The sequence below is a fragment of the Balaenoptera borealis genome (assembly GCF_965194805.1).
Source record: "Balaenoptera borealis genome assembly, chromosome: 3".
Taxonomy (NCBI): Eukaryota; Metazoa; Chordata; class Mammalia; order Artiodactyla; family Balaenopteridae; genus Balaenoptera; species Balaenoptera borealis.
In genome coordinates, this window is record NC_138866.1 from 106,994,428 (window position 1) to 107,007,774 (window position 13,347).

The window sequence follows — 13,347 nt, forward strand, 5'->3', positions numbered from 1 at the left end:
CAGCCCCAGTGCTGCAGGCAGCGAGCTCTAGTAACTCCCACCTCAGGCCCCCACGTGTGCAATTCTGTTTTTTTTTATGCTTCTGCTCCTTCCTGCTGACCTCTCTGAATGTCACTTCTTTTTGCCAAGACCTCGGGCATTAGCACATCCCAGCCCCATCTTCACTGATTTCGCGGTTCTGTGTCCACTTACAGGGCCCACCTCATTGCCACCCACATCTGCGATGGCAAGCAGAAGCTGCCTGTTTTAAAAACTTCCCAACTTCCTCCAGAGTTCAATTTCTTCCAAAGAGCCTGGCACATCTTAGCTGCCAGTGTAAAGTGCGAGTTCCCAGAGATGCCGATGGCACTTTCCAACATTCGTCACTTTTGACACATCTAAAATATCTTTGCTCCCAACACTCCAGGAGCACCAGCCCAGATGGACTGGCTGCTAGGGAAGTGTCAGTCTCTGAAAGGCCTCGAGAGGCCCTGGGAAGAAGCTTCCTGACTGAGACGCACATGCTTTCCTCTCCCTCCCCCAACCCCTTCCAAAGCTGAGCCAGCTGAGTCCACTGGGTACCAGCACATCCCTCTCTGCCTGGCTTTCAAACGCTAGGTAGGCTTCTTTCCATAGAGTTCCTCGCACCTGGGCTCCCCATGACCCTAAGCACTTTGCCATCTGCTGGGCCCAGTTCTGCCAGAGAGAAAGCTGCCTACTTGGGAAGCTCCCTGTGGGATCACTTTTACTCTTTCAGGCCACTGAGGACCCCATGGGAAGGAGCCTAACCCTCTGACTTGTTCAACAGCTGAAGTCAAGGGCCCCTGAGGCCAAGGTCAGTGAAGGCATATATGTGTGGGTTTATCTCTGGGTTCTTAATTCTGTTCCATTGGTCTACGTATCTAATTTTATGCCAACACCATACAGTTTAGATTACTATAGCTTTATAATATAGTTTGAAATCAGGACATGTGATGCCTCAAGCTTTGTTCTTTCTCAAATTTGCTTTGGCTATTCAGGGTCTTCTGTGGTTCTATATGAGTTTTAGGATTTTTTTCTATTTCTGTGGAAAATGCCTTGGGTATTTTGATAGGGGTTGCATTGAACAACAAGATTGGGTTTTGTTTTTTTTTTCCCCCCAGACAGTTCATTGTTAGTGTATACAAAGGCAACTGAACTTTGTATATTGATTTTGTATCTTGAAACTTTACTGAATTCATTTATTAGGTCTAACAGTTTTTTGGTAGAGTCTTTAGGATTTTCTATATACAAGATCATGTCATCAGCAAACATAGATAATTTCACTTCTTCCTTTCTGATTTGGATGCCTTTTATTTCTTTTCCTTGCCTATCTAGCAAGGACTTCCAGTATTATGTTTTGGGTTTTTTTTTTTTTTTATTGACAAAATGGATAATAATAATGAAGAGCTTGGCCTTTACGATCTACAGCCCAAACATATAATTGATACATTATTTTTTTTATGACTTTTTTTTTTATATACAGCAGGTTCTTATTAGTTATCTATTTTATACATATTAGTGTATATATGTCAATCCCAATCTCCCAATTCATCCCACCACCACCACCACCACTCCCACCCTGGCTTTCCTCCCTTGGCGTCCATACGTTTGTTCTCTACATCTGTGTCTCTATTTCTGCCTTGCAAACCAGTTCATCTGTACAATTTTTCCAAATTCCACATATATGCGTTAATGTACAATATTTGTTTTTCTTTTTCTGACTTACTTCACTCTGTATGACAGTCTCTAGATCCATCCACGTCTCTACAAATGACCAAGTTTTCGTTCCTTTTTATGGCTGAGTAATATTCCATTGTATATATGTACCACAACTTCTTTATCCATTCGTCTGTTGATGGGCATTTAGGTTGCTTCCATGACCTGGCTATTGTAAATAGTGCTGCAATGAACATTCGGGTGCATGTGTCTTTTTGAATTACGGTTTTCTCTGGGTATATGCCCAGTAGTGGGATTGCTGGGTCATATGGTAATTCTATTTTTAGTTTTTAAAGGAACCTCCATACTCTTCTCCATAGTGGCTGTATCAATTTACATTCCCACCAACAGTGCAAGAGGGTTCCCTTTTCTCCACACCCTCTCCAGCATTTGTTGTTTGTAGATTTTCTGATGATGCCCATTCTAACTGGTGTGAGGTGATACCTCATTGTAGTTTTGATTTTCATTTCTCTAATAATTAGGTGATGTTGAGAAGCTTTTCATGTGCTTCTTGGCCATCTGTATGTCTTCTTTGGAGAAATGTCTATTTAGGTCTTCTGCCCATTTTTGGATTGGGGTGTTTGTTTCTTTAATATTGAGCTGAATGAGCTGTTTATATATTTTGGAGATTAATCCTTTGTCCGTTGATTTGTTTGCAAATATTTTCTCCCATTCTGAGGGTTGTCTTTTCGTCTTGTTTATGGTTTCCTTTGCTGTGCAAAAGCTTTGAAGTTTCATTAGGTCCCATTTGTTTATTTTTGTTTTTATTTCCATTACTCTAGGAGATGGATCAAAAAAGATCTTGCTGTGATTTATGTCAAAGAGTGTTCTTCCTATGTGTTCCTCTAAGAGTTTTAAAGTGTCCAGTCTTACATTTAGGTCTCGAATCCATTTTGAGTTTATTTTTGTGTATGGTGTTAGGGAGTGTTCTAATTTCGTTCTTTTACATGTAGCTGTCCAGTTTTCCCAGCACCATTTACTGAAGAGACTGTCTTTTCACCATTGTATATCCTTGCCTCCTTTGTCATAGATTAGTTGACCATCAGTGCATGGGTTTATCTCTGGGCTTTCTATCCTGTTCCATTGATCTATATTTCTGTTTTTGTGCCAGTACCATATTGTCTTGATTACTGTAGCTTTGTAGTATAGTCTGAAGTTGGATAGTCTGATTCCTCCAGCTCCGTTTTTTTCCCTCAAGATTGCTTTGGCTAAACAGGGTCTTTTGTGTCTCCATACAAATTTTAAGATTTTTTTGTTCTAGTTCTATAAAAAATGCCATTGGTAATTTGACAGGGATTGCACTGAATCTGTAGATTGCTTTGGGTAGTATAGTCATTTTCACAATATTGATTCTTCCAATCCAAGAACATGGTATATCTCTCCATCTGTTTGTGTCATCTTTGATTTTTTATCCATGTCTTACAGTCTTCTGAGTACAAGTCTTTTACCTCCTTAGGTAGGTTTATTCCTAGGTATTTTATTATTTTTGTTGCAGTGGTGAATGGGATTGTTTCCTTAATTTCTCTTTCTGATCTTTCCTTGTCAGTGTATAGGAATGCAGGAGATTTCTGTGCATTGATTTTGTATCCTGCAACTTTACCAAATTCATTGAGTAGCTCAAGTAGTTTTCTGGTGGCATTTTTAGGATTATCTATGTATAGTATCATGTCATCTGCAAACAGTGACAGTTTTACTTCTTATTTTCCAATTTGTATTCCTTTTATTTCTTTTTTTTCTCTGATTGCTGTGGCTAGGACTTCCAAAACTATGTTGAATAATAGTGGCGCGAGTGGACAACCTTGTCTTGTTCCTGATCTTAGAGGAAATGCTTTCAGTTTTTCACCATTGAGAATGATGTTAGCTGTGGGTTGTCAAATATGGCCTTTATTATGTTGAGGTAGGTTCCCTCTATGCCCACTTTCTGGAGAGTTTTTTCATAAATGGATGTTGAATTTTGTCAAAAGTTTTTCTGCATCTATTGAGATGGTCATATGCTTTTTATTCTTCAGTTCATTAATATGGTGTATCACATTGATAGATTTGCATATATTGAAAAATCCTTGCATCCCTGTGGTAAATCCCACTTGATCATTGTGTATGATCCTTTTAATGTGTTCTTGGATTCTGTTTGCTAGTATTTTGTTGAGGATTTTTGCATCTATATTCATCAGTGATATTGGTCTGTAATTTTCTTTTTTTGTAGTATCTTTGTCTGTTTTTGGCATCAGGGTGATGGTGGCCTCATAGAATGAGTTTGGGAGTGTTCCCTCCTCTGGAAGAGTTTGAGAAGGATGGTTGTTAGCTCTTCTCTAAATGTTTGATAGAATTCACCTGTGAAGTCATCTGGTCCTGGACTTTTGTTTGCTGGAAGATTTTTAACCACAGTTTCAATTTCATTACTTGTGATTGGTCTGTTCACATTTTCTATTACTTCCTGGTTCAGTCTTGGAACGTTGTACCTTTCTAAGTATTTGTCCATTTCTTCCAGGTTGTCCATTTTATTGGCATAGAGGTGCTTGTAGTAGTCTCTTATGATGCTTTGTATTTCTGCAGTGTCCATTGTAACTTCTCCTTTTTCATTTCTAATTTTATTGATTTGAGTCCTCTCCCTTTTTTTCTTAATGTGTCTCGCTAAAGGTTTATCAATTTTGTTTATCTTCTCAAAGAACTAGCTTTTAGTCTTATTGATCTTTACTATTGTTTTCTTTGTTTCTATTTCATTTATTTCTGCCCTGATCTTTATGATTTCTTTCCTTCTACTAACTTTGGGTTTTGTTTATTCTTCTATCTCTAGTTCCTTTAGGTGTATGATTAGATTGTTTATTTGAGATTTTTCTTGTTTCTTGAGGTAGGCTTGTATTGCTGTAAACTTCCCTCGTAGAACTGCTTTTGCTGCATCCCATAGGTTTTGGATCATCGTGTTTTCATTGTCATTTGTCTCTAGGTATTTTTTGATATCCTCTTTGATTTCTTCAGTGAACTCTTGGTTATTTAGTAACGTACTGTTTAGCCTCAATGTGTTTGTGTTTTTTGTGTTTTTTTCCCTGTAACTGATTTCTACTCTCATAGCGTTGTGGTCGGAAAATATGCTTGATATGATTTCAATTTTCTTAAATTTGCCGAAGCTTGATTTGTGACCCAAGATGTGATCTATCCTGGAGACTATTCCATGTGCACTTGAGAAGAACGTGTATTCTGCTGTTTTTGTATGGAATGTCCTATAAAATATCAATTAAATCTCTCTGGTCTATTGTGTCATTTAAAGCTTGTGTTTCCTTATTAATTTTCTGTCGGGATGATCTGTCCATTGGTGTAAGTGGGGTGTTAAAGTCCCCCACTATTATTGTGTTACTGTCGATTTCCTCTTTTATAGCTGTTAGCAGTTGCCTTCTGTATTGAGATGCTCCTATGTTAGGTGCATATATATTTATAATTGTTACATCTTCTTCTTGCATTGATCCCTTGATCATTATGTAGTGTCCTTCCTTGTCTCTTGTAACATTCTTTATTTTAACGTCTATTTTATCTGATATGAGTATTGCTACTCCAGCTTTCTTTTGATTTCCATTTGCATGGAATACTTTTTCCATCCCCTCGCCTTCAGTCTGTATGTGCCCCTAGGTCTGAAGTGAGTCTCTTGTAGACAGCATATATATGGGTCTTGTTTTTGTATTGATTCAGCGAGCCTGTGTCTTTTGCTTGGAGCATTTAATCCATTCACATTTTTTTTTATTTATTTATTTATTTTTGGCTGCATTGGGTCTTCATTGCTGTGCGCAGGCTTTCTCTGATTGTGGCGAACAGGGGCTACTCTCTCATTGCAGTGTGCAGGCTTCTCAGTGCAGTGGCTTCTCTTGTTGCAGAGCATGGGCTCTAGGCGTGCAAGTTTCAGTAGTTGTGGCTCATGGGCTCTAGAGCACAGGCTCAGTAGTTGTGGCACACGGGCTTTGTTGCTCTGCAGCATGTGGGATCTTCCCTGACCAGGGCTCAAACCCATGTCCCCTGTATCGGCAGGTAAGCCCCTAATCCATTCACATTTAAGGCATTTATCAATATGTATATTCCTATTACCATTTTCTTAATTGTTTAGTGTTTGTTTTTGTAGGTCCTTTTCTTCTCTTCTGTTTCCCACTTAGAAAAGTTCGTTTAGCATTTGTTATAGAGCTGGTTTGGTGGTGCTGAATTCTCTTAGCTTTTGCTTGTCTGTAAAGGTTTTAATTTCTCCATCGAATCTGAATGAGATCCTTTCCAGGTAGAGTAATCTTGCTTGTAGGTTCTTCCCTTTCATCACTTTAAATATATCATGCCACTGCCTGCTGGCTTGTAGAGTTTCTGCTGAGAAATCAGAAACTGTTAACCTTATGGGAGTTCCCTTGTATGTTGTCATTTTCCCCTTGTTGCTTTTAATAATTTTTCTTTGTCTTTAATTTTTGTCAATATGATTACCATGTGTCTTGGCGTGTTTCTCCTTGGGTTTATCCTGCCTGGGACTCTCTGAGCTTCCTGGTCTTGGGTGGCTATTTCCTTTCCCATGTTAGGGAAGTTTTCGACTATAATCTCTCCAAATATTTTCTCGGGTCCTTTCTCTTCCTCTTCTCCTTCTGGGACCCCTATAATGTGAATGTTGGTATGTTTAATGTTGTCCCAGAGGTCTTTTAGGCTGTCTTCATTTCTTTTTATTCTTTTTTCTTTTTTCTGTTCCATGGCAGTGACTTCCACCATTCTGCCTTCCAGGTCACTTATCCGTTCTTCTGCCTCAGTTATTATGCAATTTTTTTTTTTTTTTTTTTTTTTTTGGCTGTGTTGGGTTTTCGTTTCTGTGCGAGGGCTTTCTCTAGTTGCAGCAAGCAGGGGCCACTCTTCATCGCGGTGCATGGGCCTCTCACTATCGCGGCCTCTCTTGCTGTGGAGCACAGGCTCCAGACGTGCAGGCTCAGTAGTTGTGGCGCATGGGCTTTGTTGCTCCGCAGCATGTGGGATCTTCCCAGGCCAGGGCTCGAACCCGTGTCCCTGTGCATTGGCAGGCAGATTCTCAACCACTGCACCACCAGGGAAGCCCAGTTATTCTGCTCTTGATTCTTTCTAATGTATTTTTCATTTCAGTTATTGTATTATTCATCTCTGTTTGTTCTCTAATTCTTCTAGGTCTTTGTTAAACATTTCTTGCATCTTCTTGATCTTTGCCTCCATTCTTTTTCTGAGGTCCTGGATCATCTTCACTATCATTATTATGAATTCTTTTTCTGGAAGGTTGCCTATCTCCACTTCATTTAGTTGCTTTTCTGAGGTTTTATCTTGTTCCTTCATCTGGTACATAGTCCTCTGCCTTTTCATTTTGTCTATCTTCCTGTGAATGTGGTTTTTGTTCCACAGGCCAAAGGAGTATAGCTCTTCTTGCTTCTGCTGTCTCTCCAGTATTATGTTTAATAAGAGTGGTAAGAGTGGGCATTCTGCTTGTTCCTTCTCTTAGAGGGAAAGCTTTCAACCTTTCACTGTTGACTGTGATGTTAGCTGTGGATTTGTCATACATGACCTTTATTATGTTGAGGTGTGTTTCTTCTATACCCAATTGTTGAGAGTTTTTAATCAAGAAATGATGTTGAATTCTGTCAAATGCTGTTTCTGAATCTATTGTGATGATCATATGATTTTTGTCTTTCTTTTAATGTAGTGTATCAGTTGATTTGCATATGTGGAACCATCCTTGAATTCCAGTGATAATTCCCCTTTGATCATAATGTATTATCTTTTGAATGTGCTGTTGAATTTGGTTTGCTAAGACTTTGTTCAGAATTTTTGCATCTAAGCTCATATTCTTAACCACTAGACAAGTTATTCTCAGGATGATCTGCCACTTTAGAAAAATGCAGATTCCCAGGCCTCCCGATCTACTGAATCAGCTCAAATGTAGAAGATTAGGTAAAACATAGGGGATCCTGGAAGGGCAGGTATTCATTTAGCAGTGGTTTACGGACAGAACCCTGGCTGGGTATGTCCTGTAGTCAGAGTTTTATTTCCCCATTGACCTGTAGCCTGGTTTGGCTCTTGGAACTGCCTGATTCAGCTCCTGGGGCTGCCTAATTCAAATGGCATTCCTGGAGCACCCCAGTTGGTAGAGGCAGCCTAGTAAGCTCCAGAGCTACTGCATAGGATTGATAGATTCTTACTACCCAAAAGAGCTTGGACAAATGGGAGAGGGGAGGCTGAAGTCCTCATTCTGAAGAGGGCCCTCCTTTTCCTGACACAAAGGCAAAATGCTATTGCCAAGACATGTGATGTACTACCTAAAAGAGGTACACAGAATTCACAGAAAGGTGCTAGATAGGCCAGCTGACAAAGACCTTGGTGGGTCAGTACCAGAAAGTATCTGGAAGGAACTATGTTGGGCCAAGACATGAGGTGGAAGAGATCTTAGGTAAGTTTTGAAGGGAAGGGGAAGTGAAGTATTGAATGCCAAGCTCTGTATTAGACATTTCACCAAGTTTCATCTGATTCTCGCAACACTCGTATGAGATGGATATTCATTTGTGCAATTTAAGAGAAGGAAATTGAGGCTCCCAGAGATTAAGTGAGCTTCCCAAGTTCACACAGCTCATAACTAATAGAGAATCAAATACAGAGCCGACTGGCTCCAAAGCCAGTGCCCTGTCCATTACACTATTCTGCCTCTCCCATTGCTTCCAGAAATGGCACAGAACTTTTTAAGATACATGTTCATGGTCTGAAGGGGGCAAGCACTAATCATCTGTGCCTCCAGACATAAGGAGTGAAGGGAGGACATTGATCCAGAAGAATATCTTAGGGAAAGTGGAACAAGGGTAAAAGCACATGCCCAGAAAAGTTTTACAGCTTCAGAACCTAGACATATGGAGAGATAGGTAGAGAAATGGGGTTCTGGTACTAGTTTGATTTGTTTAGCCAGCTGTTGGCCTTTGGCCAGTCACTGAACCCCTCCTTATTTCTCCATCAGGAAATGAACATGCAGAGAATGGGAACAGTTGTGGTGCAGACCCCAGGGCTGGGGAATCTCAAAGGAGATGAGGGCTACCAAGGGTCTCAGGAAAGCTGAAGGGCCCAGGGTACAGGCTGCAGCCATGACCTCAAGCTCCAGAGGTGACATATTGATCACACGTGAGCTCACTCTACTCCCACATTCCATAGTCCTTCCCTCCCCTCAGGACCAGCCTTTGATTGGAATCCCCAGGATTATCTGGGGAACTGGTAATACTACCCACCAGTGGGGTACCCTGGCTGCCTTCACACCCGCCACTCTATGGCTGGGTAGTTGCCTCTCCTATTCTTCAGCCAAGAAAACACTTGCAGTCGTCTATTTAGCAATCGTCTATTTACTTGCTTCCACCATATGAACATGAAATTCTTGAAAGCACAGTCTGTCTTCTTTACTGTTGTATCCACTACATTAAGCACAATCCCTTCCACATAGTACATGCTCACTAAATATATGGTGGAATGAATGAATGGGATCATGTGCATCCTCAGCCTCTAAGATGTAAGATCTAAGGGGGCCCAATGACCTGCCCTCTCAACCCCAAGGAAGCCCCAGGGAGGCTCAGCAGTTGGGTGGGCTAGGACCATTCCCTCACCAGGCAGCCCCTAAACTCCTGCCCTAGAGATCCTATCCCAAGTGCTTCAGCTCACATTCCCCCACCCACAGTTTACTTTTGCCTTAAAGAGCAACACTGGGGCTGTTTGGCCAAGTTCATGCTTAATGCATTCCTCATACTGCAAGTGTTTCTCTTTGCAAAGCATCAGGCTCAGATTCCAGTGCAGGAGAGGGCAGCATTCCTGTGGGAACAGAGCCAGAGTCCTCAGGTCGCAGCTGCTCTCTCACTTTTCTTTTTGCCTGATTAGCTCTGTCCTCAAAAACACTTCTCTCTGGCATCTTTTATTTACTGAAAGTCAGAGATAGGACAGTCTTAGGACTCACACATCTCAGAACTGGAGAGACCCTGGAATCTTCTCCCAACCTCTTGGTTTTCCAGAGGTAGAAACAGAGACCCAGCTGGTCTGGGGAAAAAGCCAGGTCTAGAAGCTTGATCCAGCTGACTCAGAAAAGCCGAGGACATCTCATGTACCACCATGGAGACCTCACAGCTGGCTGGTCCAATGTCCTCATTTTCCAGATGAGGAAACTGAGGCCTAGAAAGTTAAATGACTTGCTCAAGGTCAACCCGGATGAGTTAATGAGAAACCAGGACCTACGGAGATCTGCCAGCACACAAACACACATAGTCCACCAATAGCTAAATATGAGTGAGATAGTTCTGAGTGTCTAAAGCCACATTGTCTATACAAGCAGATACAGCAGACCCAAACATGAACGTGCTCAGTTGCTTACCTCATGTGGAATGCCTTCAAGTCAGTCTCTGAGTTCTCTTCTAAGTCACCATAAGTGCAGTTCAACACAGCCACACTCTAGACCATGGGAATGCAACTGTGAAAAGACTGATTTCAGGGACCTCATGGTCAGTGAGCCTTCCGTGGGGTGCTGAAGACCTGGCAAAGGAGATTTATGGGTCAGTCCTGGTGGGTGACTTTAACTTCCTGGTCTGCAAAAGAGCCACTCTCAGAATGAGGCTCAACTCAACTACTTCCTGTGTGACCTTGGTCCAGACACTTATCTTCTCTGAGACCCAGTTTCATTGGGGATAGCACCTACTCGCAGAGGTGTTATGAGGATGGGATAAAATACAGAATTCCAAGTTACTAGCAAAAAGTAAGTGATAACCACATAAATAGTCCTTTAACCAGCCTTACCAATTCCTACAGCACCCCCTCATCACCTTTAATGAGAGCTTTTGGGTTTTATGGATTCTCTGGGTTGGTAATAATTATGACTACACCTGTGGGGGACTTACTTGTAAGACTGCTTCAACTCCCATGTCAGCAAAATGATCCCACCATTTAACCAAACAGTCCCACACCAGGTAATTCATGCTCATGGAAATAATCCTCTGAAAAGAAAAGCTCTCTGTGTGAAGTTCATTGCAGCTCTGTTTAGAAAGGTGAAAAATTAAAAACACAGTGCTTGTCCCAGATAGGGAAATGGATACATAAGTTCCAAAGCATTCCCTCAGTGGAATATTACTTAGCCTTTAAAAATGATGAGGATGAACACTGCAGGGATATGGAAAGATGTTTATTACATAATGTGAAATTTAAAAAAGCAAAAAGTAGTTATATCTGCACAGTTACATGAAAAATATATTTGCTTCTGGATACAGAATAGAAGCACAGGAAAATAAAAAGTCAATCCATTAGGGTGATGAGAATGTGAGTCTATTTTTTAAAACTTGTTTTTTACTGTTACTCCACTTTGTGCAACAAATACATTTTTTAAAGAATAGGGAAGAAAACTCAATACGTGCTCCAGAAACAATTTAGCTGAAGTCAAGTTTCATTTGTGGGAAAATGCCTGGCATGGAGTTGGTACGCAGGAAGTGTTGGTAGAGAGAATGAATGAGTAAATAAGTGAAGAAGCGAGTGAACAGAGCACCATAGCTGTGCCATTGGGAAGCCAAATTAGACAAGAAGGATTTCTGTTCTCTTTTCCCACTTAAGCTACTGGCTCAAGGTCTGTTTGGAAAAGCCATCCTGGGTCTGCTCTTCCTGTGGAGCTGAGAATAAGAGGAGAGATGAAGCACTGCACACCTGAGCAGGCTCAAAAGAAGATAAAGTATGCACAAGGCTTAGCAGAGTGTCAGGCACATAGCAAACACCCAGCAAATGTTGAGCACCGTTATGACCATCAGTAGTGGACAGAAGCAGAGCCAGTCTAGTAGAGACCACCTGGGTCTCCACAAAAAAGAAGTGTTATCTTGGGAGGATAAGCCCAAGTATTCAAAGAAGCCCAGTATTCAAATCTCCTCTTTGTTCTAAACTAGCTGTGTGAACTTAGATAAGTGAGTTTGCCTCTCTGAGTCTCAGCTTCCTCATCTTTAAATACCAGAATAATTTATTGAGATATTATTTTGAATTTATTTTCCCACCACCACCATTCCTTAGTTTAGAGGTATTTTCAGGACTCAGAAGCAGAAGCCACTTGAATCTAACATATGTTCCTATCTTTTGTAAAAGCCTAAATTCATCAAAAAGATAATTCTAGGTATCCCCAAAAGGAGATGAGAAAGAGAGAGGATGCTTAACTCCCTGACTGGGAGAGGATAGGGGCTGGTGTGTCCCGAAGTAGCAAGAACCCAGCCAGAGTTTCCATGACACTCCTAAGGGAGGAGGTGGTGTGGTGCCCTCCTGCCTCAGAGGGCTTCCCACCCCTTAAGTACAACCCCAAAGAGTGGAATTTCTGAGGACTGTGTAAAATGGGACTGAGCTTCTTAGCAGGTGGACCTGATATAGAAAATAACCAGTACAGGGGGCTTCCCTGGTGGCACAGTGGTTGAGAATCTGCCTGCCAATGCAGGGGACACGGGTTCGAGCCCTGGTCTGGGAAGATCCCACATGCCGCAGGGCAACTGGGCCCGTGAGCCACAACTACTGAGCCTGCGCGTTTGGAGCCTGTGCTCCACAACAAGAGAGGCCGCGATAGTGAGGGGCCCGCGCACCGCGATGAAGAGTGGCCCCCGCTTGCCGCAACTAGAGAAAGCCCTCGCACAGAAACGAAGACCCAACACAGCCATAAATAAATAAATAAATAAAAATAAAATAAAAAATAATTTTAAAAATTTTTTTAAATAAAATAAAATAACCAGTACAGAGAGATCTTTGCACAAAGTTGGGAAAAAAGAACTCCACCAAAACTGTGCAGGATGGGAACTCAATGCCCCATTTAAGCTGACAAAAGAAAATAAAGAAATGTGCTACTTGTCACTCACTTGAGTTTTGTGGACTAAGATCTCCCTCAGTGGTGAGCTTGTTTTTTAACTGATGCTCTTTCAAAACAAACAAACAACTTGATATTTAGCCAATTTCCATGGTGTAAATACTCCTATATGGCCAATTTCAAACTACCAACATTAAATTACTGAACATGGAGAGTTGAGAAGAAGTGCACACAATTGGCTCTCCTGAGCCGGCTCCCACACACACCACTGAGATTCACACATTATGAGCTTTCTATGTCTAGAGCGCTCTCAAAGATGTTTCTCAGCACTAGGGTTCCAGGACAGTAGGTTAAGGCTAATTCATAATGGTTAAAGCCATTCACTTTATCAAGTGTAGTCTGCTGATTTTATTTATGTTGAAATATGGCCTAGTGGAACTGCTGACACTTCTACCTTTGAAGAACACCCCTCCCCAAAAATGAGCCATCCCCTTTGTCAATAAATAAATATAAATGTTCCAAACTGAATCTATTCCTTCCTTTGATTAAGTGGTCTTGTGACTAAGAACAGACCATGCATCATCACTAAGGGTTACTAAGAGGAAGTCCATATATCTTTCCTTCAAGTTGTTTTAAAACAATATATTTTAACCTATAACTCATAATAATCCTAAAGGTAAGATTAGGACTGTAAGATTACTTCTGTAAGATAAGACTAACTACTGCTAGTCCCATTTTATAAGTGAGGTACAGAGAGGTTAAGTAACTAACCCAAGGCTACATAGCTAGTAAGTAGCAGAGCTGGGATTCAAGCTAGGTTATCTGAGTCCAGA

General features: G+C 41.2%; 1 protein-coding gene and 1 long non-coding RNA gene across 3 annotated transcripts in view; both read left to right on the forward strand.

The window, feature by feature from the left end:
* Positions 1-13,347, forward strand: part of LOC309626862 — an 844,624-nt gene that overhangs the window by 665,621 nt on the left and 165,656 nt on the right. The window lies entirely within an intron of this gene.
* Positions 1-13,347, forward strand: part of LIPC (lipase C, hepatic type) — a 177,675-nt gene that overhangs the window by 124,646 nt on the left and 39,682 nt on the right. The window lies entirely within an intron of this gene.